Source organism: Bubalus bubalis, chromosome 12 (genome assembly GCF_019923935.1).
Source record: "Bubalus bubalis isolate 160015118507 breed Murrah chromosome 12, NDDB_SH_1, whole genome shotgun sequence".
Lineage (NCBI taxonomy): Eukaryota > Metazoa > Chordata > Mammalia > Artiodactyla > Bovidae > Bubalus > Bubalus bubalis.
In genome coordinates, this window is record NC_059168.1 from 62366408 (window position 1) to 62393631 (window position 27224).

The window sequence follows — 27224 nt, forward strand, 5'->3', positions numbered from 1 at the left end:
CTTGAATCATTCCAAAGTCACCCCTACCTCACCCCGTGTCCATGGAAAAATCGTTTTCCAAGAAACCAGTCCCAAGTGCCAAAAAGGTCACGGACTGTTGCTTTAAAGGACTCATCTGATTATGTCAGGCCACCAGTGTAATCTCCCTTTTCTTAACTCAAAGTAACCGACTAGGGACCTTAATTACATCTGCAAAACCCTCTACCTTTGCATCTCATGTAACTTAATCATCCCAGGAAATCCCCATCAGAGGCACAGGTCCCCCCAACTCAAGGGGAGGGGATTATGCAGGACGTGTAGACCAGGAGGTGGAAATCTTGGGGTTCACCCTGAGGCCAGTCTCCCTACCACATGGTTCAAGCAAAAGTGTAAGTTTAACACCCATACACTACACAAACCTCACCACAAATTCCATCTCTGACTATAAATGTAAACCACTAGGGTATAAGAGGCAAAGAAAGGAATGGTGAATGTGAAAAGAGAGGTAGTAGATTGAACTTTCTTTTATTTATTTTTTTTTTCACCTCTTATTATAGCTTTATTTTTTTTTAATTTTATTTTATTTTTAAACTTTACATAATTTTATTAGTTTTGCCAAATATCAAAATACCTGTGGCGGATTCATTTTGAACTTTCTTTTAAACACAGCTGCCACAACACGGTGCGTGTTCACTATACTTAATACATACACACTACATTGCTGCAATAGAGCACACAGAGCATTACATGCACACATACACACACTACGCAGGCTGTTTTTACCATACGACGCTGAACCCTCCCTCCATTGTGTAGTGTGTTCTGTGTTACACCCCCCTTCTTGAATCTGGACAGAATTTTGTATCTGCCTCAACAATTATAATATTGGTATTATTATATTACCAAAATATTACCATGGCTAACACCATTAAACAGGTATTATATATACATAAAATGCTTTACAGTCTGTCATTATTATATAAGCAGTTTTACATTTTTTTCACTGCTATGCGCTACAACCTCTCTATGAAATAAGTTCAATATTTAGCAAATGAGAAAATTAAAGAAATGCAAAAAAAAAATGCATCTAGACCTAAAACTGATTTGTAGTGAGAGAGCCTAGAAGGATCCTAACTCCAAGTTCATTCTCCTTTCCAGTTCCTTCTTCAGGGAGAATGAGATGAAACATTAAAGCATCACATACTGTCAGTAAATGCTAGATTTTCCAAGGATTTCTAGTTTCTTAAAGGTTCAGTATGATTTGTTCACTATGACAATTAGTTCAAATCTTTTTTCCCTCTCACTCTATGACTGTTTTCATCAGTTCAATTCAGTCGCTCAGTCGTGTCCGACTTTGTGACCCCATGAATTGCAGCACGCCAGGCCTCACTGTCCATCACCAACTCCCAGAGTCTACCCAAACCCATGTGCATCGAGTTGGTGATGCCATCCAGCCATCTCATCCTCTGTCGTCCCCTTCTCCTCCTGCCCTCAATCTTGCCCAGCATCAGGGTCTTTTCAAATGAGTCAGCTCTTCGCATCAGGTGGCCAAAGTATTGGAGTTTCAGCTTCAACATCAGTCCTTCCAATGAACACCCGGGACTGATCTCCTTTAGGATGGACTGGTTGGATCTTCTTGCAGTCCAAGGGACTCTCAATAGTCTTCTCCAACACCACAGTTTAAAAGCATCAATTCTTCGGCACTCAGCTTTCTTTATAGTCCAACTCTCACATCCATACATGACCACTGGAAAAACTGTAGCCTTGACTAGTCTGACCTTTGTTGGCAAAGTAATGTCTCTGTTTTTTAATATGCTGTGTAGGTTGGTCATGACTTTCCTTCCAAGGAGTAAGTGTCTTTTAATTTCATTGCTGCAATCACCATCTGCAGTGATTTTGGATTGTTTTCAAACATGTTTGCATACTTTAAAGTGTTTGATTTAATTTTTGTTAACAATAGAATGGGCTTCCCAGATGGTGCTAATGGTAAAGAACCTGCCTGCCAGTGCAGAAGATGTAAAGAGACGTGAGTTTGATCCCTGGTTGGGGAAGATCCCTTGGAGAAGGAAATGGCAACCTACTCCAGTATTCTTGCCTGAAGAATCCCATGGACAGAAGAGCCTGGCGAGCTACAGTCCATGGGGTTGCAGAGTCGGACATGACTGAAGCGACTTAGCACGCACAGCCAGCAGAGTATAATAGAGTGATGCTAAATTACTTTCAAGACTAAGTCATAAAAATAATACCCTCTTCCACGTTGTCTCTTGATACGCTTTCTCTTGGAACCCAGCCACTATGCTGTGAGAATGCAGGTCTTTCAGAAAAGCCACATGAAGGTGTTCCAGTCGACAGTCCCAGTTAAGGTCCCAGCCAACAGCCAGCAATAAATAGCAGACTTGTGAGTGAATGAGTTTCGGATGACTCCACCCCCAGCCGAGGAGTCACCCCTCACCTTTGAGCCACCCTAGCAAGTGCCATGCTGAAATCACAGATTGAGGAACAAAACTCATGCTCGTTTGAAGCCACTGAGTCTGGGGTGACTTGTTAAGGAGCAATATAGGACTGGAACAGATGTGGAATGGCAAGATGGGCCCTGGCAGCTCTGAACAACCCTGGAATCAAGAGGAAACTCTCCTGTGGCCAGGAAGGTATAAGTGCTAAAGATTCTGACATCCAGCAGCCTAGTATCACACAGCATTCTAATCTTTCCTGCTTGAATGTGGGGCCCCCTCCACACAGCAGATTAAGAACACTGAGCTGCCGTTACAGGGAGCTTGACACGCTGTTCCCAGGCAAAACAGGAAGCAGGGGGTTGAGGGGGCGCTGGGGGCTGGGGCTAGAGAGATGAATGAAGAACAATAGAACTGGAGAAAGAGATGCAAAGGGAAGAAGAGGCTGACTTTTAAATTGGAGCCTGAAATGCAAATACACATGTAAATGGGGGAACACTAGAAAAGACAGAGATTTTAATGAAAGATGCCCCCTACACACACACACACACACACACACACACGCACACACACACACACACGCACACACGCACACACACACCCTTAGAGAGCGCAGCCCAGCCCTCCCTTGCCCTCTCAGGCTTGGGAAAAGGAATTTGATTTCCAAATACAAACTGAACTTTTCTTTTTACTGCCATGCCACGTCCCCGGTTCTCTACAAAGCATATAATTCCAGCTGTTTGGCTGCATCTCAAGAGGCACTGGAATAAGGCTTTTCACATGTGTTCTTGCTTATTTGGCTGGGTGTGGGAGACAGGGTTTCTGAAGGATCCGGAAATTCAGCACTGATGGGGCCATGTGGGTGGTCGCTCTGGAAAGCAGGAGTAAATAGTGCATGACGTGCCAAACACAGAGACTACACACACAACACATACACACTGCACACATGTGCTGCATACACACAACACACATACATGATGTACATATACACTACACCTATACCACATACACATTACATACACACCACATACACATTGCACGCACACACACACACACACACACATTGCCATTTAACCTACAGGAAGAAAATCATAGTGATAGGTAGGGTTTGACTTAAACACTTGTAAGAACCTGAGTAAAATGACAAATCCTAGAATTGGAATATTTAATTTCAATCTATTTTGTAGGCAGAGAAGCTGGGGTTTAGCCAGAAGTGGAAACCTGCATTCCCATCTCCAGGCTGGAGCTTTTCCCTCCTGACTCTGTGCTAGGGAAGTCCTCACTGTGCCTCTCCTGGAGTTTTAGAAAGAGCCACGCTGACTGAGACAGCTTCAGCAGCAGTCACACACACTCATCTGTGTGGCTGTTGTTTTGACTTAAGTTTTAAAAAAAAGAAAAAGAAAGGAAGGAATGTGTTGCTTCCTTTCATCACCCATGCAAAAAACCATGGGCTTCCTCTAGCTCCCAACATATGTAATCTTGTCCTTTATTTTTCAATCTGAACACCAAATCCAGATCCGAAAACTCCAAGGATAAAGTTGCTGTGGTATCTGAGGCTCAGAGCAAAGCGACAGAATGGGGGCCATGAGGAAACCTCTCTTGTTACCCAGACGTCCTCCTTTCCTCATACTCAGAGGTTACCCTTCACTTTGAGGCCCACAAGACAGCATCTGAGACCCTGAACCACATACCGAGGGCACCAGCCTCTCACTGGATCCTCGTTAGTTAGTTAGTTAGTCGTTAGTCACTTAGTTGTGTCTGACTCTTTGCAACCCCATGGACTGCAGCCAACAGGCTCCTCTGTCCGTGGGGATTCTCCAGGCAAGAATACAGGACTGGGTAGCCATTCCCTTCTCCCGACCCAGAGATCAAATCCAGGTCTCCTGCATTGCAGGCAGATTCTTTACCATCACACTGGATCCTTAACGGCCTCTTAACTGTATCCAGGGACGCCTCAGGAAGGTAAAACCACAGGTCTCTCTGTGGATGGTGCCACCCAGGAGCCCTGCTGGTCATGGGCCATTTCATCACCAGTGCCTCCTGGCCTCCCTGAGTCTGCTTAGAAATATCAAGTCAACTTTTGAATCCTGGGCCCCATGAGAGACAAACACATATTTCCTCTCAGTCTTGTTTCCCAGGAGCTCAGGGGACTTCACAGTCAGGTTAATCGTTTTCTGCTGAGACGCAGTTCTGCCCACCAAGAGGAACTTCTGCGCTGCAACCAGGAGGGCTCACCCTGGTCCAGCCTCACCTGAGTTCCTCTGCTGCGTCTTCCCTTCCACATCATCCTCACCCCTCTTGGGGCCAAGGACCCTCTGTTGTGGAGAGGCTTACAGGTGCCCCAAGCTGTTGTTGAAGGAGTCTGCCCAGCTGCGGATGGAGCTCAGCAGATGCCCTGGCCACGAGAGGTCAACTCTTCCATAGTTGATAGCCTTTCTGCTATGCTTCTTTCTATATAGTTTATGTTTTACTTTTAAATCCATGATCATTTTAAGTTAATTTTGTAAAAGATGTGCAATTTAAGTCATGGTTCTTTTTTTTTTTTTTTGGCCTATAGATGTCCAATTGCTACAGCACCATTTATTGAAAAGCCTGTCTTTCCATCACTGAACTGCTTTTGCACCTTTGTCCAAAATAAGTTGGACCTGTTTGTGTGAGCTTATTTCTGGGTTCTCTGTCCTGTTCCATGGATCTTTGTGTGTGTCCCTTCACCATTATCACTTAATCTTGATTGCTACAGCCGTATAATAAATCTTGAACTAAGGTAAACTGAGTTCTCCTACTCAATTATTTTTAAAAATTATTTTAGCTATTCTAGTTCCTTTATCTTCTGGTGTAAAATTTAGATTGCTCTTACTATATCTTTAAAAGCTCTTTCTGAGATTTGATAGGAATTCTGTCAAGCCTGTATATCAGTTTGGGGAGAATTTACATCTTTGTTGAGTCTTCTTGTCCATGAAAGGTGGTATGTTTCCATTAATTTAGATATTGCTATCTTTTATCAGTGCTATGTAGTTTTCATTGTAAAGTCCTAAATGTATTATATTATATTATTAATGTAAGCTTAAGGCTTACACTTAAGCAGTTCTTTCTTTTGAGCAATTATAAATGATCTTGCATCTTTAATTTCAGTGACTATGTTTGTATATTTTATATAGAAATATCATCTATTTTTGCACATTATTTGGCATCTATTTTACATCTTGCATCCTGTGCCTCTTGTACTTTGTGACCTTGCCGAACTTATTGCTTCTGGGGGGGGTTTATTGTATGGATTTCTTGGGACGTTCTACATAGTCAATCATGTTATCTGCAACCAGGAATTGTTTTATTTCTTTTGGACCACCAGGAAAGTCCCTGGAATGCTTCTTTCACACTTGTTTCTGAAATTCAGGTTTAATAAAACTTCCTTCAAGTAAGGAGTAAATTCTCCGATCCAGATTCCTTTAAAAAATCAAGTAATGGCATTAACATTCTGTTTTATTTCTATTTGAAGGCTTAATTATGTAGATTAAATAGTTTTTAATAACATTCAAAAATTGAATTAAATGGGACCTCAGATCTATCATCTTGATCTATTTGTGAAGGTTCATATTACCAACCACTCTAAAATATCTTAATGCCAGAATATCTGGGCTGAATATTTTCCATTTGTCCTTCCAGATCCACTCAGCTCTTTTTCATCCTGCTGAGGGCTTTAGGAGACTAACCTTTATGGACTGCACTAACCACCCACTGGCAGTTGTGCTGGGTCAGTGAGAAACACCCCAGGAAATCAGAGGGTAAGTAGAAATCAAGATCAGGATATTCATTTCCTGTTCACTTTCTGCTGGGTCACCATGGATTGATTGTGTCTCCCTTTCGAAGGTCACAGCTCTACAAATGTCAGGCAGCCATTTCTTATAGTTGTCTCTCTGAGTTCCATGATCTGCCCCCCGCCCCAGAAATGGTATTATTGCTGCTACCCCTGGGTACTATACCAGCCCCTGTTAGCTTTCCTTAACACATCACACTTCTGTAAATATCCCCTTCATTAAGCACTCCTCAACATGCTGAAGACTAAGACCTTGATTAACAGAATATCCTACCCAATTCTTTGTTTTCTTTCATCATTCTAAGGGTGACTTCCATAAGCCTTTCATTTTAAAAAGTGAACAAATATGTGATCAACAAGTTTACCTTTACACAAGTATCAACAAGACTTCTCTACAAGAGGAGATACAATTAGTAAAACAAGCATGTGGGAAAATATTCACTATTTAGGCCCAACTGTTTATCAAAACACAAATTAAACAACAATGAACTTTGTTTTCTGCCTGTCAGTCCCCATTATGCTGGCAAAAAAATATACAAAAAACAGTGAGATTACTAGTTCTGGTAAGGATACAATGACAGGTACACTCATACTTGGTTAACAGGTATTACCCCTGGAAACTATGTTAATTTATACAATTCTGATAAAGCCACTGAGCAATCTATTTTGAAAATCATTCACTGTTCTTCATTGATACAATTCTGATAAAGCCACTGAGCAATCTATTTTGATTCTAATATGAATCTATTCTTCCCCTTTGACACAATAATTCTGATGCTGAAAGTTCATCTAAGAGGAGATAATTTATAAAAATTAAAGGGGCTATATTAATGTTTGCATTAATTAGATAAGTATTTAAAATAAAGCAGAAAACAAGATTGGAAATGATTTAGATGTCTACTGATTGGTAAACTGTTGAGTAAAGAAAATGATAATTAAGAAAATTAATAGAACCTCCCTGAAGATCTAGTGGCTAAGACTCCATGCACCCAATACAGGGGGCCTGGGTTTGATCCCTGGTTGGGGAACAGCAAAGAATCTGCCTGCAATACAGGAGACCTGGGTTCAATCCCTGGGTTGGGAAAATTCCCTGGAGAAGGGAACGGCTACCCACTCCAGTATTCTGGCCTGGAGAATTCCGTGGACTGTATAGTCCTTGGGGTCGCAGAGATCAACACAACTGAGCAACTTTCATTTCACTCACAGGGGAACTAGAGCCTACATTTTGCAACTAAAGATCCACATGCAGCAAGTAAAGATCAAAGATCCTGCATGCCGCAATTAAGATGTGGCACAGCCTAATAAATAAATTATAATAAAATTTTAAAAAATCAAGTTAACAATGAGATGAAATTCTTAGCATATATGCTAAGTTCAAAAGCACATCTCGAAATTATAGTGATGCTATAACTATGTAAAATAATAAATGGATGTGATCAAGGACTAAGATGGAATCATTAAAATCAAAAGAATCTATTTTAAGACAACAGAATTATGGTTGAGTATTTTTTCTTTTACCAATTTTGTAATATAGCTGATTTTTAAAGGGTCCAAGGATACCTCACTAAGATAATATATATACAATATAGTATATATTGTAGTAATATAATATGCTCTATTATACACCATTATATTCCATACTACATGGTATTGCATTTGGCCCTTACCTATAGCATGGAGGTAGTGTAATCCTCATTTCATCCATGAGGAAATAGAGGCTCTGGGAGTTTAAGTAAACTTGCTCAAGAACACCATGTAATCAAGAAGTGGAGCAGAGAGTCAGGCACAAAGCTTGCAATAGCACTATCTGCTGTAAGATCTGACCCCTGCCCTAGTACACCCTTCTAGAGGCTTTCCTCCTCCACTTTCATAATATAGTTATTGACTGTTCTGCTCCTCTGACCATCCTTGCTGAATCCCAAGAGTATGAGCCTGGAATGAAGGAATTTTCACAGTTCTACTCTTGGCTTTCCCCTCTTTAGACATCATCTTTTAGATCACCAAGCTATCCCCAGGGTTGTAACTGGTTCTCTGTAGATCCAGACCCCTCTGTTCTCCTGCCTTTGAAACCTGCATTTCCAACTGTCTGGCAGGCCTTCACATAGTTTGGCATCTTGACCTAATCATGTCCAAAACCAGAGCTCTTCTTCCTTCAAAGTACTTTCTTGCCCCCTAAACTTCAAAGAGTCTGATACTGGGAAAGATTGTAGGCAAGAGGAGAAGGGGGCAACAGAGGATGAAATGGTTGGATGGCATCACCGACTGAATGGACATGAGTTTGAGCAAACTCAGGGAGATAGTGAAGGACAGAGAAGCCTGGTGTGCTGCAGATCATGGGGTCACAAAGAGTAGGACACAACTTAGCGACTGAACAACAACCTTCTCTCCCTGTTATTATATCATCATTCTTCCCCAGTGACCCAGGCATACAATCTCTCTGAATTCCCTTTGTTTCTATACCATCCTCACATTCCTTCACTTGTCAAGGCATGTAAGTTCTTGCCTCACTTTGTTTATTACATCCCTCCCAACCTTTTCCGCTCCCACTGCCTCTCTCCAAGTTCTGGTCTCATAAGCGCTCAACTGGACTGTCAATAGTCCTCACAATCAGTTTGGACTCATAAATTCTCACCACTAGTTTATGCATCAAAAGTACACACACACACACACACACACACACACGCACACACACACACTCCCAAGCCCAAGGCACACCTACTAAATCAGAAACTTTAGAAGTGCAATATAGATTTGCTGCTACTGCTGCTGCTGCTGCTAAGTCGCTTCAGTCATGTCCGACTCTGTGTGACCCCATAGACGACAGCCCACCAGGCTCCCCTATCCCCGGGATTCTCCAGGCAAGAACACTGGAGTGGGTTGCCATTTCCTTCTCCAATGCATGAAAGTGAAAAGTGAAAGTGAAGTCGCTCAGTCGTGTCCGACTCTTCGTGACCCAATGGACTGCAGCCCACCAGGCTCCTCCATCCATGGGATTTTTCAGGCAAGAGTACTGGAGTGTGGTGTTTTAAAAAATCTCCAAGGGGTTCTGACAGGTAGCCAGGTTGAGAAGACCCTGACTTACCGATTCTTTGCCTCTAGTTTTCACCTAGGCACACTCTTTCCAAAATATTGATGATACAGTTTGTACACTGCTTTCAGAAATGTTTCTAAAGCATCTGCTTACATCATTCTTTTCAAAGAATTCCAGGGGCTCCCCACTGTCCCTCCAGCACCTTCTTGCTGTCAGGTGTTATGGTGGGAGAATGGTGAGGGGAATCCTGGGTTAAGTTTAACCAGTCCCTTTTAAAACAGAATTTGTCAGCCTTTAGTCATCAATTATACATCGTGAATTTTCAAGATGGAGGGATGGATATATAGTTCCCAGATTTATATGACCATGTGCTAAGTCGCTTTAGTTGTGTCCGACTTTGTGCAACCCTATGGACTATAGCCTGCCAGGCTCCTCTATCCATGGGATTCTCCAAGCAAGAATACTGGAGTGGGTTGCCAGGCCCTGCTCCAGGGGATCTTCCCAACCCAGGGATCGAATCCACATCTTTTAAGTCTCCTGCACTGGCACATGGGTTCTTTACCACTAGATCCACCTGGGAAGACTTTCTGACCATGGAACATTTCTTTTCTGAAATATCTCATTACCCTAGGGTTCTAAGAAAGTCTTTGGCAAAGTATGGGATGAACTCCAAATTTCTGTACCTGGCCAGTCAGGCCATGGATAAACCCGTCTGCCTTTCCAGCTTTATCATGCACAGCTTCCAAATACCCCACCCAGACTGAACTGGTCACTCTTCTCTCAACACATCTTTTTCTTTTTTCAATGTTATCTTATTTTATATTGGAGTATAGTTGATTAACAATGTTATGTTTCAGGTGTACAGCAAAGTTATTCAGTTACAAATATATCAGTTTAGTTCAGTTCAGTCGCTCAGTCGTGTCCGACTCTTTGCAACCCCATGAATCGCAGCACGCCAGGCCTTCCTGTCCATCACCAACTGCCGGAGTTCACTCAGACTCCCCCTTCTCCTCCTGCCCACAATCCCTCCCAGCATCAGAGTCTTTTCCAATGAGTCAACTCTTCGCATGAGGTGGCCAAAACTGGAGTTTCAGCTTTAGCATCATTCCTTCCAAAGAAATCCCAGGGCTGATTTCCTTCAGAATGGACTGGTTGGATCTCCTTGCAGTCCAAGGGACTCCCAAGAGTCTTCTCCAACACCACACTTCAAAAGCATCATTTTTTCGGCACTCAGCCTTCTTCACAGTCCAACTCTCACATCCATACATGACCACAGGAAAAACCATAGCCTTGTCTAGACGAACCTTTGTTGGCAAAGTCATGTCTCTGCTTTTGAATATGCTATCTAGGTTGGTCATAACCTTCTTTCCAAGGAGTAAGCATCTTTTAATTTCATGGCTGCAATCACCATCTGCAGTGATTTTGGAGCCCAGAAAAATAAAGTCTGACACTGTTTCCACTGTTTCCCCATCTATTTCCCATGAAGTGATGGGACCGGATGCCATGATCTTCATTTTCTGAATGTTGAGCTTTAAGCCAACTTTTTCACTCTCCTCTTTTACTTTCATCAAGAGGCTTTTGAGTTCCTCTTCACTTTCTACCATAAGGGTGGTGTCATCTGCATATCTGAGGTTATTGATATTTCTCCCAGCAATCTTGATTCCAGCTTGTGTTTCTTCCAGTCCAGCGTTTCTCATGATGTACTCTGCATATAAGTTAAATAAGCAGGGTGACAATATACAGCCTTGAAATATTCCTTTTCCTATTTGGAACCAGTCTGTTGTTCCATGTCCAGTTCTAATTGTTGCTTCCTGACCTGCATATAGGTTTCTCAAGAGGCAGATCAGGTGGTCTGGTATTCCCATCTCTTTCAGAATTTTCCACAGTTTATTGTGATCCACACAGTCAAAGGCTTTGGCATAGTCAATAAAGCAGAAATAGATGTTTTTCTGGAACTCTCTTGCTTTTTCCATGATCCAGCAGATGTTGGCAATTTGATCTCTGGTTCCTCTGTCTTTTCTAAAACCAGCTTGAACATCAGGAAGTTCACAGTTCACATATTGCTGAAGCCTGGCTTGGAGAATTTTGAGCATTACTTTACTAGCGTGTGAGATGAGTGCAATTGTGCGGTAGTTTGAGCATTCTTTGGCATTGCCTTTCTTTGGGATTGGAATGAAAACGGACCTTTTCCAGTCCTGTGGCCACTGTTGAGTTTTCCAAATTTGCTGGCATATTGAGTGCAACACTTTCACAGCATCATCTTTCAAGATTTGAAATAGCTCAACTGGAATTCCATCACCTCCACTAGCTTTGTTCGTAGTGATGCTTTCTAAGGCCCACTTGACTTCACATTCCAGGATGTCTGGCTCTAGGTCAGTGATCACACCATCGTGATTATCTGAGTCGTGAAGATCTTTTTTGTACAGTTCTTCTGTGTATTCTTGCCACCTCTTCTTAATATCTTCTGCTTCTGTTAGGTCCATACCATTTCTGTCCTTTATCGAGCCCATCTTTGCATGAAATGTTCCCTTGGTATCTCTAATTTTCTTGAAGAGATCTCTAGTCTTTCCCATTCTGTTGTTTTCCTCTATTGATCGCTGAGGAAGGCTTTTTTATCTCTTCTTGCTATTCTTTGGAACTCTGCATTCAGAGGCGTATATCTTTCCTTTTCTCCTTTGCTTTTCGCTTAGTCACTACAGATGTGGCTAACTCTTTGTGACCCCATGAACTTAGCCTGTCAGGTTCCTCTGTCCGTGAGATTTCCCAGGCAAGAATACTGGAGAGAGTTTCTATTTCCTTCTCCAGGGGATCTTCCTGACCCAGGAATCAAACTGTTGTCCCCTGCATTGGCAGGTAGATTCTTTACCGCTGAGCCACCAGGGAAGTCCACTCTCTATATAACATTTAGCAAATTACCTATACAAGGATGACTGAGCATTCCTTAGATCTTCTAGTCACTAAGCATGTAAAATGAACTTTCAGCAAATGAAACATAAAGCATAGTGTGCTCTGAAAATTGAAATTGCTATCAAAGCTGCTCTGGAAGAACTCCTTTTGCCCAGGGACCAAAAGGCTGATAGATATTTGAGTGACAAGTTTTTCAGTGAATTCCAATAATTCATGCATTTTCACCCAGCATGCAGAGAGGAAGAACTGTCTTCCTTATCTTGCTGATACTGAAACCGCTACAGTTTTTTTTTAATAGAAAATGCTTAAAAGAGTCCAGTGTGAGCTGATAATATACTAAATGCCTTGGATTTAAGAATTTGGGCAAGCTTCAGACATAACCTTCCCAACAAACCAGACAAAAGAAATACTAACAACAAATAATGGGGCCCGTGAAAAAGAACAACTCATTCCATCTGTAATGATCCAAAAGAAATAATCACTAAAAATACAGTCATTTTCCAGATTGCTTTATTGCAGTTTCATGCAAGACGTTCAGGAGCTGCACTCGTGTGGTGCGACAGCAAAGCCAAGAGAATTGGGCAGGCATCCTTCTCCCTCTGTGACTCAGGCCGGGTAGCTCTTTTCAACAGCACTTGTTAATCTTGTTAAATTGTAAGTGCCTCTTGGTTTTATGAACCACGCTCACTTTCCCTTCCAGCCGTCACTGACCTTGCTTTTTGTGGCTTGAATGTCATCTTATGAAAGAGGTGTACAGTTAATTCTAGAACCACAGCAGGCTGAAAAGTGTGCGTGTGGCTTGCATCACAGGGGTGAGGCACAGAGCCAAGGGTCGATATCAGATCCCCATAGAATTTATTTTAGACCTATCTGTGACCAAATATGGAGAAGGCAATGGCAACCTACTCCAGTACTCTTGCCTGGAAAATCCCATGGACGGAGGGGCCTGGTGGGCTGCAGTCCATGAGGTCGCTAAGAGTTGGACACGACTGAGCGACTTCACTTTCACTTTTCACTTTCATGCATTGGAGAAGGAAATGGCAACCCACTCCAGTGTTCTTGCCTGGAGAATCCCAGGGACGGGGGAGCCTAGTGGGCTGCCGTCTCTGGGGTCGCACAGAGTCGGAGACGACTGAAGCAACTTAGCAGCAGCAGCAGTGACCAAATATCTTTTAGAGATTGAATTTTGGTGACCTGGATGTTGCATGTTTGTCTTTGTTTTTTAGAAGAAAATAACTTTGTCTTAGGGTTGGTTCAACAGAGTGATGATATATCGCATATGAGAGAAGATAATGTGTTTAGTTGGTCCAGGAGCCTCTATAAAACTATTAGATGTGTACCCTATAATCAAGTGATTTCACTTCTAAGTAGCAAATGCTTTGATTTTTCATAAGAATGTATCCTGATTTGTCTGGTGAGTGGAGCACTCTATGAAACAGATCACTTTTTGATACTGAATTCAGCTCTTGAAAGGGACAAACATCCTAGAAGAGATGGATTGCAAATGCAGTGTCCAAAGATTGAATACAGGAACCTCGGTGTCCTAAAGCAACCCACCTTTTCAGTGCTCCCTAAAACAAGGCTTATTTTCAGTGGGTCCCATGCACAATGCCACAGAAAGGCAAGTCAGAATTGTCAACGGCTCAATAGAGAGCATGAAGAGCTCCAAAATATCTCCTCTCCCTTCTGTCACCCCAAATCCTTACCGCTCAACGGTGATCTTCCATGCTTATTCCTGCTTCTGTCTTCATAAAGCCTGTCACGTTTGGGAAAAATATTCTTCAATAAAATCCTAGAGTTCAGAAAGTTACTTGTCCCCCGGCCCAAATACAAACCATGTACTCCAGGAAACAGCAATTTTCCTCTGAAAACATGCTCGTTTTTAAGATGATGGCATTCGAAATATACTATGCTCCAAACACACATCCTCCCAATTTGGTTTAGTGTAATAGATGAGTTTGAGTATCTACTCTAAGTAAGATCCATTCTGGGCATCATGAGTTCTCCTGTGGTTTTAAATTATTTAACATCTATGTATTTGCTTTGCTTTGTGAATTATTTAGAGCAGTGTTATTCTGTGGGCTGAAAAGTAAGTTTCTAAGATGGCTTAATGTGTTATAAAAATGGGCAAATTGTGTTGAAATATCCATAAGGGAATGTGCTAGAATACGTGACATGGGAAAGAACCTGTTACTATTAAGGGTCAATAATAACAACGTAATCAGTTCAGCCGCAAGAATGACCTTTATTCAAATCACACATAGATCCTTTAATCCCTCAGAGGACACATTTGGTCTGCTGGGAAGTTTACATGTCCTGTTGTGAATCATATCCCCACTGACTATTTTTGCAAAGAGCCCTTACTTATCAAGACATTGTTACAGCCATTTGGAATGTGTTTTTATATACAAATAAAGATAGTGAGGGGTTAAACCAGAATTTCTCTACTGTTTTTAAAGAGGGGATTTCCCCAAACTTCAGAAAAAGAATGTGAAACAAGTTAATCCCACTGGAGTGAAAAGTCTTAAGGATAATGACTTCTATTGCTTGGACTCTTACAGACAAAAAGAGAATGATAAATAGGGAGAAACGTGTAGTCTACATCATCCAAAATAAAACAGTCAGCCTTGGATTCCTTCCTTACCCTAAGCCAGTCTGCAGAATTAAGAAATCTAATTATGTAATGTGGGAAATGATTTCTAAATATCTTTAAAAGATTATTTGTTGTCGTTCAGCCACTAAGTCATGTCTGACTCTCTTCCATCCAATGAACTCTAGCACTCCAGGCTCCTCTGTCTTCCACTATCTCTCAGAGTTGGCTCAAATTCACATCCATTGAGTCGGTGATGCTACTTAATCACTTCATCCTCTGTCACCCCCTTCTCCTCCTGCCTTCAATATTTCCCAGCATCAGGGTCTTTTCCAGTGAGTCAGCTCTTTGTATCAGGTGGTCAAAGTATTGGAACTTCAGCTTCAGTCCTTCCAGTGAATATTCAGGGTTGATTTCCTTTAGGATTGGCTGATTTGATCTCCTTGCTGTCCAAGAGACTCTCAAATGTCTTCCCCAGCACCTCAGTTCAAAAGCATCGGTTCTTTGGCACTCAGCCTTCTTTATGGTCCAACTCTCACATCTGTACATGACTACTGGAAAAACCATAGCTTTGAACATATGGATCTTTGCTAGCAAAGTGATGTCTCTGTTTTTCAATACACTGTCTAGGTTTGTCATAGCTTTTTTTCTAAGGGGCTAGCATCTTTTAATTTCATGGTTGCAGTCATGAAATCACCATCCGCAGTGATTTTGGAGCCCAAGTAAATAGAATCTGTCACTGTTTCCACTTTTTTCCCATCTATTTGCCATGAAGTGATGGGACCAGATGCCGTGATGTTCATTTTTTGAATATTGAGCCAGCTTTTTCACTCTCCTCTTTCACCCTAATTAAGAGGCTTTTTTTTTTTGTAAGTTCTTCTTTGCTTTCTGCCATTAGAGTGGTATCATCTGGTTATCTGAGGTTGTTGATATTTCTCCTGGCAATCTTGATTCCAGTCTGCGAGTCATCCAGCCCAGCATTTTGCATGATGTTACTCTGCATATAAGTTAAAAGTGTGTATGTATAATTCTAAAAACAGTGATGGAAAAAAAAAAAGTGTTTTGCTGCCACTGAGTTCTCTCTTTCCTCTCCTCTTCTGGCGAAGTCCACACATTTCCCCCCGAGGAGTAGTCTGGGCTTCTTTGACCTCCCCTCCTGCCCTCCTGGTTCTTCACAGTGCTGGACTTTCTTCAGACCCCCAGCACAGTGCCTGGACCCACCCTGCTCACACCTGTTAAATCCTCTCCTTCTTTATGTTCTTCCCAAGGTGCCATCTGCTTTTCCCTCAGGCCCATACCTAACTAACACTTCACTCCTGTGGCTGGCAGAGTACAGAACTGGTTGGCCTTGCCCTGTATTTTATAGCCTTTCTTCCCCCTACTCAATTTTCTTGCCCTAAACTCCAAAGGGACCCTTCCTTTTCCAGGCCAACATGAGAATTTCAGCACAGGCTACTTTGTACTGGAATTCAAATCCAGTCATTACCCCTCAGCATCTAGTCTGGATTCTTAGATGTTTACAGGTAGGATTTAATATTCAAATGAAATAGGCAACCCCAAATTATCACTCTTTGGATACTGTTTTTAGGAAATGCAACAGTAGCAGGCAAACACACATACACGTACACACTACCTTAAAAAGAATTAAATAACAACAGTACTGTCATTGTATTTTTAGTAGGCTATCGTCAACCCTTTCTGTGAAGTGATAGCTAAGACAGCATAGCTGAATAGTCCAGAATGCTAATTCTGGAGCCATACTGCTTAGGTCAGATATCAGCTCTGCTACCCGATCTAGTTTGGCAAATGAACTAATTTCTCCATGCCTCAGTTTTGTCATCTGTAAAATGGGGCTAATGAAAGGGCCTATCTCCTAGGGTTGTTGCAAGGGTTAAAGAAGCTAATATTTGAGCAGACCCAGAGGTGTATTTCAAGGGAGAACTTGCTGCCAAGAAGCAGCGAGGATAGGAAGCAGACAGGCTCCAGCTCTCAGCAACTCCAGTGTGCCTCAGCCACACAGCTGCCTCGCCCAAGGCTGTGCCCTTCCTGGGGGTAGCCCACATTTGGTGACTGAGCGAGGTGGAGGTAAAAAGCAGGCCATTCCAGTCCCACACAGGACACTCTGACAGGCAGCACATGCCTGGCAACACACCTCCCCTGGCTTCCTGAGCCTGTAGTACAGTTTGACTTCTTGAGGGTTTCTTGGCTTCCTCTTCAAAGGTGTTAATCCCTAACGAGCATCCTACACACCAAACTCTGTCTCCAGTATTGCTTCCAAAGAACTCAACCCAAGACAGCATTTGTCAAGTTTTTAGAGAGATACCTGGAGTGTAGTGAACATTCTGTGCTGTCCTAAGTCGCTTCAGTCATGTTCAACGCTGTGCGACCCTATGAACTGTGGCCCCCCAAGCTCTTCTGTCCATGGGGATTCTCCAGGCGAGAATACTGGAGTGGGTTACCATGCTCTCCTCTAGGGGATCTTCCCCACCTAGGGATTGAACCTGTGTCTCTTACATCTCCTGCATTGGCAGGAAGGTTCTTTACTATTAGCACCATTTGGGAACATTCTGTAAGCACTAATTAAATAAAATTAAATAAGTAATAGGGAAAAGCAGCACCTTCATTGCTCATTCCTCTTACAGAAGATGTTATAATTAATGTTCAATATCAGGTTACTTTAAAGAGCCTGAGAGCCTATCTCATCAGAATGAAGAAACAATAATACTGCTACTAAAGCTACTGACATTGCTATGCATGTGCTTTGGGATTTTTTTTCACTATTATCTTTTCTGCCCTTGGTCTCACCAATTCAACTTTTCATTGCTTACAAGTGTACTTTCTGACAATTATTACTTAGGTTCAACAATTTAATGTTTAGGTTGCTTCATGTTTAAGTTGAGTTTATGTCTAACCCATGGCATCTAGAATCAAGACTTCTCAGGGATGGGAAGGATCTCTCAGGGCATGTCTTTATATGTCAGTCCAAAGAGGATTGTTCTCAGGCTGTGCAACAGAGGGAAATGAGTAGACTCTGGCCTTGGGACCCTGGAGGGGTCCCTATAAGTGCGAGGTTTATTTTTTTAATTATTTACTTATTTGTTTTTGGCTGCACTGGATATTTGTTGCTGCACACAGGCTTTCTCTAGTTGTGGTGAGTGGGGGCTACTCATTGCAGCGGCTTCTCTGGAGGAGCACAGGCTCTCTAGGTGCACAGGCTTCGGTATGTTGTGGCACAGGGGCCCATGAGCCCTAGAGCACGCAGGCTCCAGTAGTGGCGATGCATGGGCTTTAGCTGCTCAAGGCATGTGGAGTCTCCCCAGGTCAGGGATTGAAGGGATGTCCCCTGCATTGGCAGGCGGATTATTATCCACTGCACCACCAGCAAAGTCCGGTTCTGAGGTTTTACTTCATCTGCAGATCTGCAGCTGTGCATTATTCAGTAATTCATTTACTCATACATTCAATCAATAAATCTTTGCTCCCAGTTTCACTTCACTTCAAGAAGAAGAAAGACAAGAATCTGCTCTCAAGGCTCGTACCCTCTGATGTGGAAAAGCCACACCAGGTAATAAACAAGACAATTAAAGATGAAGGGAGAATGTGGATGCAGTGCAAGAGCCCTGGCTGGAGCCTATGTTAGGAACTGTCTCTCATGGAAGGTGATATCTGAGTGAAGAATTTAAGAATAAGAAACCCAAAGAAGTGCCTGGGGAAGCACGCTCCCCCAAGAGCAAGTGACAAGACCCGGAGGAATGAGAGTGCTTGACTGCTGGGAAAACTTTAGGAAGGCCAGTTTGGGCTGAAAAGCAGTGAGCAGGGGGAGGAATATGGCCCCCAAGTAAAGGTGGAGAGAGAGGCCCAGCTCCCACAGTGCCTTAAAAGCCATGGAAAGGAATTAGGGTTTCATCCTAAATACCGTGAGAACTCACCACGTGATTTTAAGGAGAGTCAGTGGTACATGATTTATGTTTTTAAAAGACCATACTGATAACATGAACTCAGCTTGGAAGACAGACCTGAATTACAGTTTACAAAAGATGTGGCTACTCTCAGATTCTTGGATGATGCCCTATTTTAGCACTGTGCAGTAATCTCTAAGGGCTTTGGGGTGAACTGTGACTGTTTTATGAGCTGCTATCAGGGCACTGAGAATAAAACCACACTGTAGATGAAAACCAACACTAGACCTCAAGAAACACGCATCCTGCCCGTACTCAGAAAGTCTACCCATCCTCTCTTCTCACTGAGCTCGTTCCTTGTTATTTCTAACTATAGAATATCACCTGACATTGGATAGTTTGTATAAATCAGCTAAAGCAACCCTTAGTTATAGCTTCTCTAGAATAACTGTCAGCTGTATCACTTTATGAAATGGGATGACACTTCTGCCCGGTCCTGGCTACAGCATCAGTCTGTCAACAGAGACTAAAAGAGAAGCCTTCTGAAAGACAAGAACTCCTGCCTTCCAGAGAAGGGCATTTTGTAAATGCAACGTGCTTGTCTGTTTTTGATTTTCTCTTTCAGGCTGGGTGAGAGTGTACTCACTGAAGACAGGCTGTGGAGGAGGGGCCTGCCCAGGAGGAGAGTCCAGATCCAATGGGAAGAGAGGGGTGGAGCCTGGAAACAGCAAGGAAGTGGAGGAGCCTGGCGGGGGAGGAGCTGGGATTACTGGGGAAAGTGCCCAGGAGACTAATGTGCAAAGTGGGCATTACTGGCCAGGAATAGAGTTTTGTGAAGGAAGATTCTGAACCAGTCTCAAGGAGGACATCTGTTAGCAGAGAAAATATCAAAGGATAGAAATTTAATATGTGTATCTCTGCCTCAGTCATCTGAAAAAAAAGAATATGAGGTTCTCTTCTGTTGATGGCGTTTTCACTGGCATTTAAATCAATGGACTCAAAAACAACCAGTTAGCTAGTTTGCTTCCTATCCTGAAGTTACTTCCATCTATTCCTGGTATTAAAATGAGGACTGGCTTTTAAGAAAGGCTGAAATTTTCCCTCCTTCCCCACTCCACCTGGCCTTACACACACACACACTCACACACACACCTCACATACCAAGTAAGTAAGTAAGTGTTAGTTGCTCAGTTGTGTCCAACTCTTTGCGGCCCTATGGACTATAACCTTCCAGGATCTTCTCTCCATGGAATTCTCCCGGCAAGATACTGGAGTGAGTTGCCATTCCTTTCTCCAGGGATCTTCCTGACCTAGGGATTGAACCCAGGTCTCTTGCATTGCAGGCAGATTCTTTACATCTGAGCCACCAGGGGAGCCCCATTTTTTATACACACACACACCACATACCAAGCAACCATGAAAAGTCACACCTAACTCCAATGCCTCCTGAATTTATATGATGTGTGATATGCTCAGTCGCTCAGTTGTGTCCTACTCTTTGCAACCCCATGGACTGCAGCCCGCCAGGCTCCTCTTTCCATGGGATTTTTCAGGCAAGAATAGTGGAGTGGGTTGCCATTTCCTTCTCCAGTGGATCTTCCAGACACAGGGAACGAACATGTGTCTCCTACATCTCCAAGCATTAGCAGGCAGATTCTTTACCCCTGAATCACCTGGGAAGACCCCTAAATTTACGAATTCCAATTAATTCTTACGTTCAAGAGCAACACTGAGCCAGCCATGGCCAAGGTTGTGAATGAATGAAATGTGATGAGTTTAATCACTGTAGATTACCAATTTGAACTTCTGCAATTTAAAATATTTTCGTCAACTCTTCAATTAATCTTTCTCTATGGGATAAATTAATCATTTGAACAATTTCAGGCCTAAAAATCAACACGTTACCAGCTAAACTAAATTTAGATAGAAAATGTGTTATCTGATTGGAAGTGGAATGAAACCAGCCTCTGAATTCAAAACACTTTATTTTTATTTTCTGGGCTATGCTGCCATGTTGGCAAGAGAGCTCTCAGACCCATTCTGGATACTGTCAGATGGAATAGGCTTTATGCAGGGAGGGGTCTACAGTATGAGGAAGGAGAGATGCCCTAAAGAGACTCATATGGAAAAGAAGGGCAAATATTTTAAGTATGTGTATGGTTGTTTGGGGCTTTTTTAAGGAAGTAAAAAATGATCCTAATTACAACTAAAACAGAGCCCAGCTCAATAAAGGATTGTTGAACAAATAAAGGAAGCCTGTTTCCTCTGAATCTCTTTGGTTAGTCAAATTTGGATGCCAAGTTTAAATTCCCAGGTCCCTCCTGGCTGGTGGTTTGTTCAGAAGCTGCCTGTGTTAATCCTACCTCTGTGCAGTTCACCTTTTAAGAAGTCTAGAAATCTGTGTCACCCAAACATGTTTCCTCTAAAAATCAAATGACCACCTGGCAGCCTGCCTCTGGAGTTTTCCTGTGCCCATTAGTCAGGATTTCCAGCGGACTGCTAAATCTGAACCTTCATCTGCTTCCACGCAGCCAAGCAAGTTTCCATGAAACTACCAGAGCAAGAAACCCTTTATGCCACTTGATGACAAGAAAATAAAATCACAGAGGCAATAAAAAGGAGGACTATAAACCAGCAGAGGAAAACAGAAACCTCATGCATAAAGTGAAATGAGGCCTGGGGCTCCGTCACGTAGTCCGGTCACATTCCTTATTGGTACAAGGCTGGCTGCGCACAGATCCGACTCTTGGAATTACTTCGAGGGAAGGCTGGAGAGAGGGGCACACAAACACAGCCTTGGCTCTCCATACCCACACAAAGCCTGTGCCTTAAAATACCTTTCATTCATGCTGCCAGATGCACAGGCTGGAAGCAGCGTTCTTTTCTGTTTCCCAGCAGAATGCTTTTTGCTTCTGTTACCTTTCAGCAAAGACTCCTGTTGCCTTTCACAGGAGTGAGCCCACTCGGGACCTGTGCGCTCCCAAGGTGTCTCAGACATGATAAAGGGCCCACAGTGCCATCCCTGGAGTAGGAAGCAGGGCATAGCTTTGAAGCCCTGAATTCCTCCTGGGAAATGGGCTCATTATTACCCTCTTCAGCCTGGAGGTTTTCTGAAATCAATCCTTCCTGCGCTAAATAATTAAAATGCAAGCAGGAGTCTGGTTCTAGTTTCCTCATAAATAAACTGAAAATAATGAAATGCTGGAAACTGGCACTGATTGCCAAATTTTATGGTTGTCCCCTAATTACACTGGTACAACACAAATTTGTGTGTGTGTCCAAAATAATTATTTGAAAACCATGACCAGAGTTCCTAGAATAATTAAGAACTTTAATTATGTATTGAAATACAGAAAAAGAGCTGATAAATGTTTGCCCTCCTACCTAACTAGGTAAACGAAAGAATGCTGAGTTTGTATATTTTCTGCCTAAGTGATTATTTATCCTGAACAGAGACTGGCCTGACTAAAACAATTACGGAGCGTTGAAAGCCTGACCAGCCTGTAAAACAGTGCATTATCTTATTCCTCAAAGTGGGCTGCAACCACCCTCTGGGGTCTGGGACAGGCAGGGAATCCGGCCATGAGATGAACAGGTAAACATTTAGATGCCTCAGTTTTGCTGTATTTATGAGTGGGAGCACATCATGTTTATATCAAAAATAAACATGGTGATATTATGGAACAGATTGCAAAAGTCACACAAATTTCTCAATATTACAGACATTTTGAGCTGGCAGCTACATTCATAGGGGTCTTCACAGGTCCTCCTTCATCGTAGAGGTTCTTTGCGCAACCATTTAAAGTACTCCCATAATATCAGGAAGCAATGACTTGTCAAATAAAAAGGCAAATGTTTCTGATGTACAAGTTTCTACTCTAGATCAGACTGGATAGATTATATATATATATTGCTTAGTCGTCTCAGGTGTGTCCAACTGTGAGACCCTGTGGACTGTAGCCCACCAGGCTTCTCTGTCCATGGGATTCTCCAGGCAAGAATACTGGAGTGGGTTGCCATGTCCTTCTCCAGGGGATCTTCTCAACCCAGGGATCAAACCCAGGTCTCCCACATTGCAGGCAGATTCTTTACCACTGAGCCACTAGGGAAGCCCATATATATATATATATATATATATATATATATATATATACATACACACACACACATATATACATATTGGAGAAGGAAATGGCAACCCACTTCAGTTAGACCTGACTGAAGTGACTTAATATACGCACATATAGGAGTAAAAGGAATCTTAAAGAAAAAATATGTATTTCTGCTTTATTGACTATACCGAAGCCTTTGACTGTGAGGATTACCACAAACTGTGGAAAATTCTGAAAGAGATGGGAATACCAGACCACCTGACCTGCCTCTTTAGAAACCTGTATGCAGGTCAGGAAGCAACAGTTAGAACTGGACATGGAACAACAGACTGGTTCCAAATAGGAAAAGGAGTACGTCAAGGCTGTACATTGTCACCCTGCTTATAACTTATATACAGAGTACACATCATGAGAAATGCTGGGCTGGAGGAAGCACAGGCTGGAATCAAGATTGCTGGGAGAAATACCAATAACCTCAGATATGCAGATGACACCACCCTTATGGCAGAAAGTGAAGAGGAACTAAAAAGCCTCTTGATGAAAGTGAAAGAGGAGAGTGAAAAAGTTGGCTTAAAGATCAACATTCAGAAAACGAAGATCATGGCATCTGGTCCCATCACTTCATGGCAAACCGATGGGGAAATAGTGGAAACAGTGGCTGACTTTATGTTTTTGGGCTCCAAAATCACTGCAGATGGTGACTGCAGCCATGAAATTAAAAGATGCTTACTCCTTAGAAGGAAAGTTATGACCAACCTAGATAGCATATTCAAAAGCAGAGACATTACTTTGTCAACAAAGGTCTGTCTAGTCAAGGCTATGGTTTTTCCAGTGGTTATGTATGGATGTGAGAGTTGGACTATAAAGAAAGCTGAGCGCTGAAGAATTGATGCTTTTGAACTGTGGTGTTGGAGAAGGCTCTTGCAAGGAGATGCAACCAGTCCATCCTAAAGGAGATCAGTCCTGGGTGTTCATTGGAAGGACTGATGTTAAAGCTGAAACTCCAATATTTTGGACACCTGATTCAAAGAGCTGATTCATCTGAAAAGACCCTGATGCTGGGAAAGATTGAGGGCAGGAGGAGAAGGGGACGACAGAGGATGAAATGGTTGGATGGCATCACCGATTCAATGGACATGGGTTTGGGTGGACTCTGGGAGTTGGTGATGGACAGGGAGGCCTGGCATGCTGCGGTTCATGGGGTCGCAAAGAGTCGGACACGACTGAGAGACTGAACTGAACTGAAAGCACCTTTTAGATAACTGGTTCTCAACTGGAGGCAAGTTTGCCCTATCCCACTCGGGGACATTTTACATCTGTCAGTGCTGGGGGAATTTCTGATTGTCACCATTTGGTGGTGGTGCAGGTAGCACTACTGGCCTCTACCCCCGACTGGAAAGAATTTCTCAGCCTAAAATGTCAGTAGGGTTGAGGATGAGAAACCCTGCTGCTGCTGATGCATATACATACACGCAGATAGGAAATGAGTGGTCTGAAGGTCAAAGTCAGCCACGTGTAGAGAAAGAAGGCACATATCCACCTGGACCACAGCAGGAGACAGAATCAGCCTCTGAGAACTGGGGTTCAGCTGGTTTAGAATTTGAACCATGAAAACAGCTGTAGTGCAGTCTCTGCAGACTCGCTTTGGGGGGAATGTGGAAGGGGCTGCTGTACATGTGGTCAGAGATATGCCAGCCCCTCTAGAAAGCTGCGGTAATCCTCCCAATGGGAGTGACTCCCCCAACTTGTTACTTGGGCTGTAGATCTAAGGCCTTATTATCTTATCTCCTGCATTCTACATAGGTTCCCAGAATGACCTGTGAGCTCCTGCAGGACAACATCTATGCATTTTCAAATATCTCTTCTTGGTGCACGGTATCACAGCACCTAGCCTTGCTCATAATATGGTTGCTGAAATGACGTCAATGCTATATTCTTCCCCCAGTATTAGAAATTCTACATGCCTGCATTTGAAAAAAAAAAACAAAAAACATATTAAACAGGAAGGAAAGAAAGACACTTCCCCTCTACTATTTCCATCTGGGAAGACCATTTAGCAAAGTCTGTCTTCAAAGAGCCGTGCATACTTCTTCTTTGATGCTAATCATGTTTGACTGCCTCCCCCACACACCTTAGCCTTTTTATTAGTCTCCAGCAGTAGTGAAGTTCACTCTTGCATTTCATAAAAGGGTCACAGTCTTGGTTAATGTTTTTTAGACACAAATGCCCATAATCAAAGCCCAGAGCAAAGTTTGCCTGTCTTTCTTTGTACAACTCTTTAAAAACTCAAGCTCTATATTTCATTTATTTGCTAATGAATTTCCCTGTAAGGGATGGTTTGACTCTGCTCAGCTTTAATTATAACAACAATAACAAAAAATTCATTTAGGCTTTCTGCTTGCTCTCCATGTTCAAACCTATTCTATAGAATGATTGAGAAGGAACAAAGCATTTTTGGAATAAAAGCAATTTTCCAGAATAAAGTGTTCTGGGCAGGCTCAGTATCTTCCTGTTTTTTACACTCTTAAAACGTAAGAAATGTAAGACCTCATCTCAAGCAATCCAAGTATCTTCAACTCCACTTACAATGTAAATCAAAGCATTATTCTTCACCCTACAAACTACTTATTGAAAGATTCAACCCAAGATTATTTTCATTCAAAAGCACCTACCCTCAAACCATTTACATTTAGATGGTATTTACACAGCTTTTCAGGAACCAGAAGAACTTTTTAAGAGCTAAGGAGGAATGGTGAATGAGCCCAACCTCTTAATTTTGCAGTGAGGTAACTGAGGCTTAGAAGTCGATTTGAACTCTCCCAACTACCTAATAACAACGGCTAGCTCTTATCAAGGGCCCACAGCTTCTCATATCTTCAGCACTTCTACCGTGTCTGAGCCACCACGATATCTTGCTCGGATTGGTGCAGGAGCCTCCTAAGTCCTGCTTATACTCTGCTTAGGTCAACAAAAAAGTCCTCACTGAGGTTCCTTAAAAAACTAAAAGTAGAGTTACCATATGATCCAGCAATCCCACTCCTGGGCAAGTATCTGGAAAAGACGAAAACTCTATTCCGAAAAGATACGTGTACCCCAGTGTTCATAGCAGCACTATTTACAATGGCCAAGACATGGAAGCAACCTAAATATCCATCAACAAATGAATGAATAAAGAAGATGCATTATGTATATACAATGGAATATTGCTCAGTCACTCAGTCATGTCTAACTCTTTTCAACCCCATGAATGGCAGCCCACCAGGCTCCTCTATCCCATTGAACTGCCCTGGTAAGAATACTGGAGTGGGTTGCTTTCCTCCTCCAGGGGATTGTTCCAACCCAGGGATTGAACCTGGGTCTCCTGCATCTCCTGCATTGGCAGGTGAATTCTTTACCACTGAACCACCTTGGAAACCCACAATGGAATATTACTCAGCCATAAAAAGAATGAAATAATGCCATTTGCAGCAACATGGATGGACCTAGAGATTATCCTAGTAAGTGAGGTAAGTCAGAGAGAAACAAATATCATGTGATATCACTTATCACTTATATGTGGACTATAACAAAAGTTACAAACAAACATTTGTATTTACATATTTACAAAACAGAAACAGACATAGAAAATGAACTTATGGGTACCAAAGGAGAAAGGGGTGGAGAAGGATAAATTAGTAGTTTGACTTAACAGATACACAGTACTATATATAAAATAGATAAACATCAAGGTCCTACTTATAGCACAGGGAACTATATTCAATAATGTGTAATAACCTAAAAGGGAAAAGAATCTGAAAAAGAATAGATAGATAGCTGAATCACTTTGCCATATATTTGAAACTAACAAATATGATATAATCAATTATATTTCCATTCTTAAAATGATTTTAAAATAATAATAAAATAGAACTACAAAAAGAATCCCCACAAATTCCCCAGTGCCTGATACATGGCAGGCCTTCAGGATGTTTGTGAATTTGTAAAGTGCTTACTATATGCCAGGTACTAATCTAACGAAGGTGTGGGAACCAATTACCTAATCTTTCCAATAACACAAGGTAAGTGCTATTATCATCACTGCTGTCATCTTGGATTCACAGATGAAGAAATTGGGGCACAGAGAAGTTTAGTAACTTGCCCAAGATCACCCAGCTAGTTAATCATAGAGCCAGGATTTGAACCTAGGGCACAGGCTCTTTAACTACCACAATGTCCCTCTTAGCTTAGCTAATGATGAAAAAAAACGTCAATGAGTCTTCCCTACACCAAGCTCTCAGAAGTTGAAATATATCAAAGTGCGCTTAAAAAACAATTGTTTCCTATGACTGCCTAACATTTTAAAATAATCAATAAGGTGTGATTTTGAACTAAGACTGGTAAACAAGAGCAAAAGTGTGAGTCACAACTGTGTTGCACTTCAGTCTCGAGTTCAGAGCACACAA

At 42.2% G+C, this 27224-nt stretch overlaps 2 long non-coding RNA genes across 3 annotated transcripts in view; one reads left to right on the plus strand and one right to left on the minus strand.

Moving 5' to 3' along the window:
• The window catches only part of LOC123464773, a 132960-nt gene extending 113578 nt beyond the window's left edge, over positions 1-19382 (plus strand). Inside the window, exons 2-3 of the long non-coding RNA XR_006639805.1 lie at positions 6093-6211; positions 19296-19382. This is a non-coding gene — a long non-coding RNA (uncharacterized LOC123464773). The remainder of the gene's footprint in view (positions 1-6092; positions 6212-19295) is intronic.
• LOC123328548 overlaps positions 1-27224 on the minus strand; it is a 165727-nt gene that overhangs the window by 136333 nt on the left and 2170 nt on the right. The window lies entirely within an intron of this gene.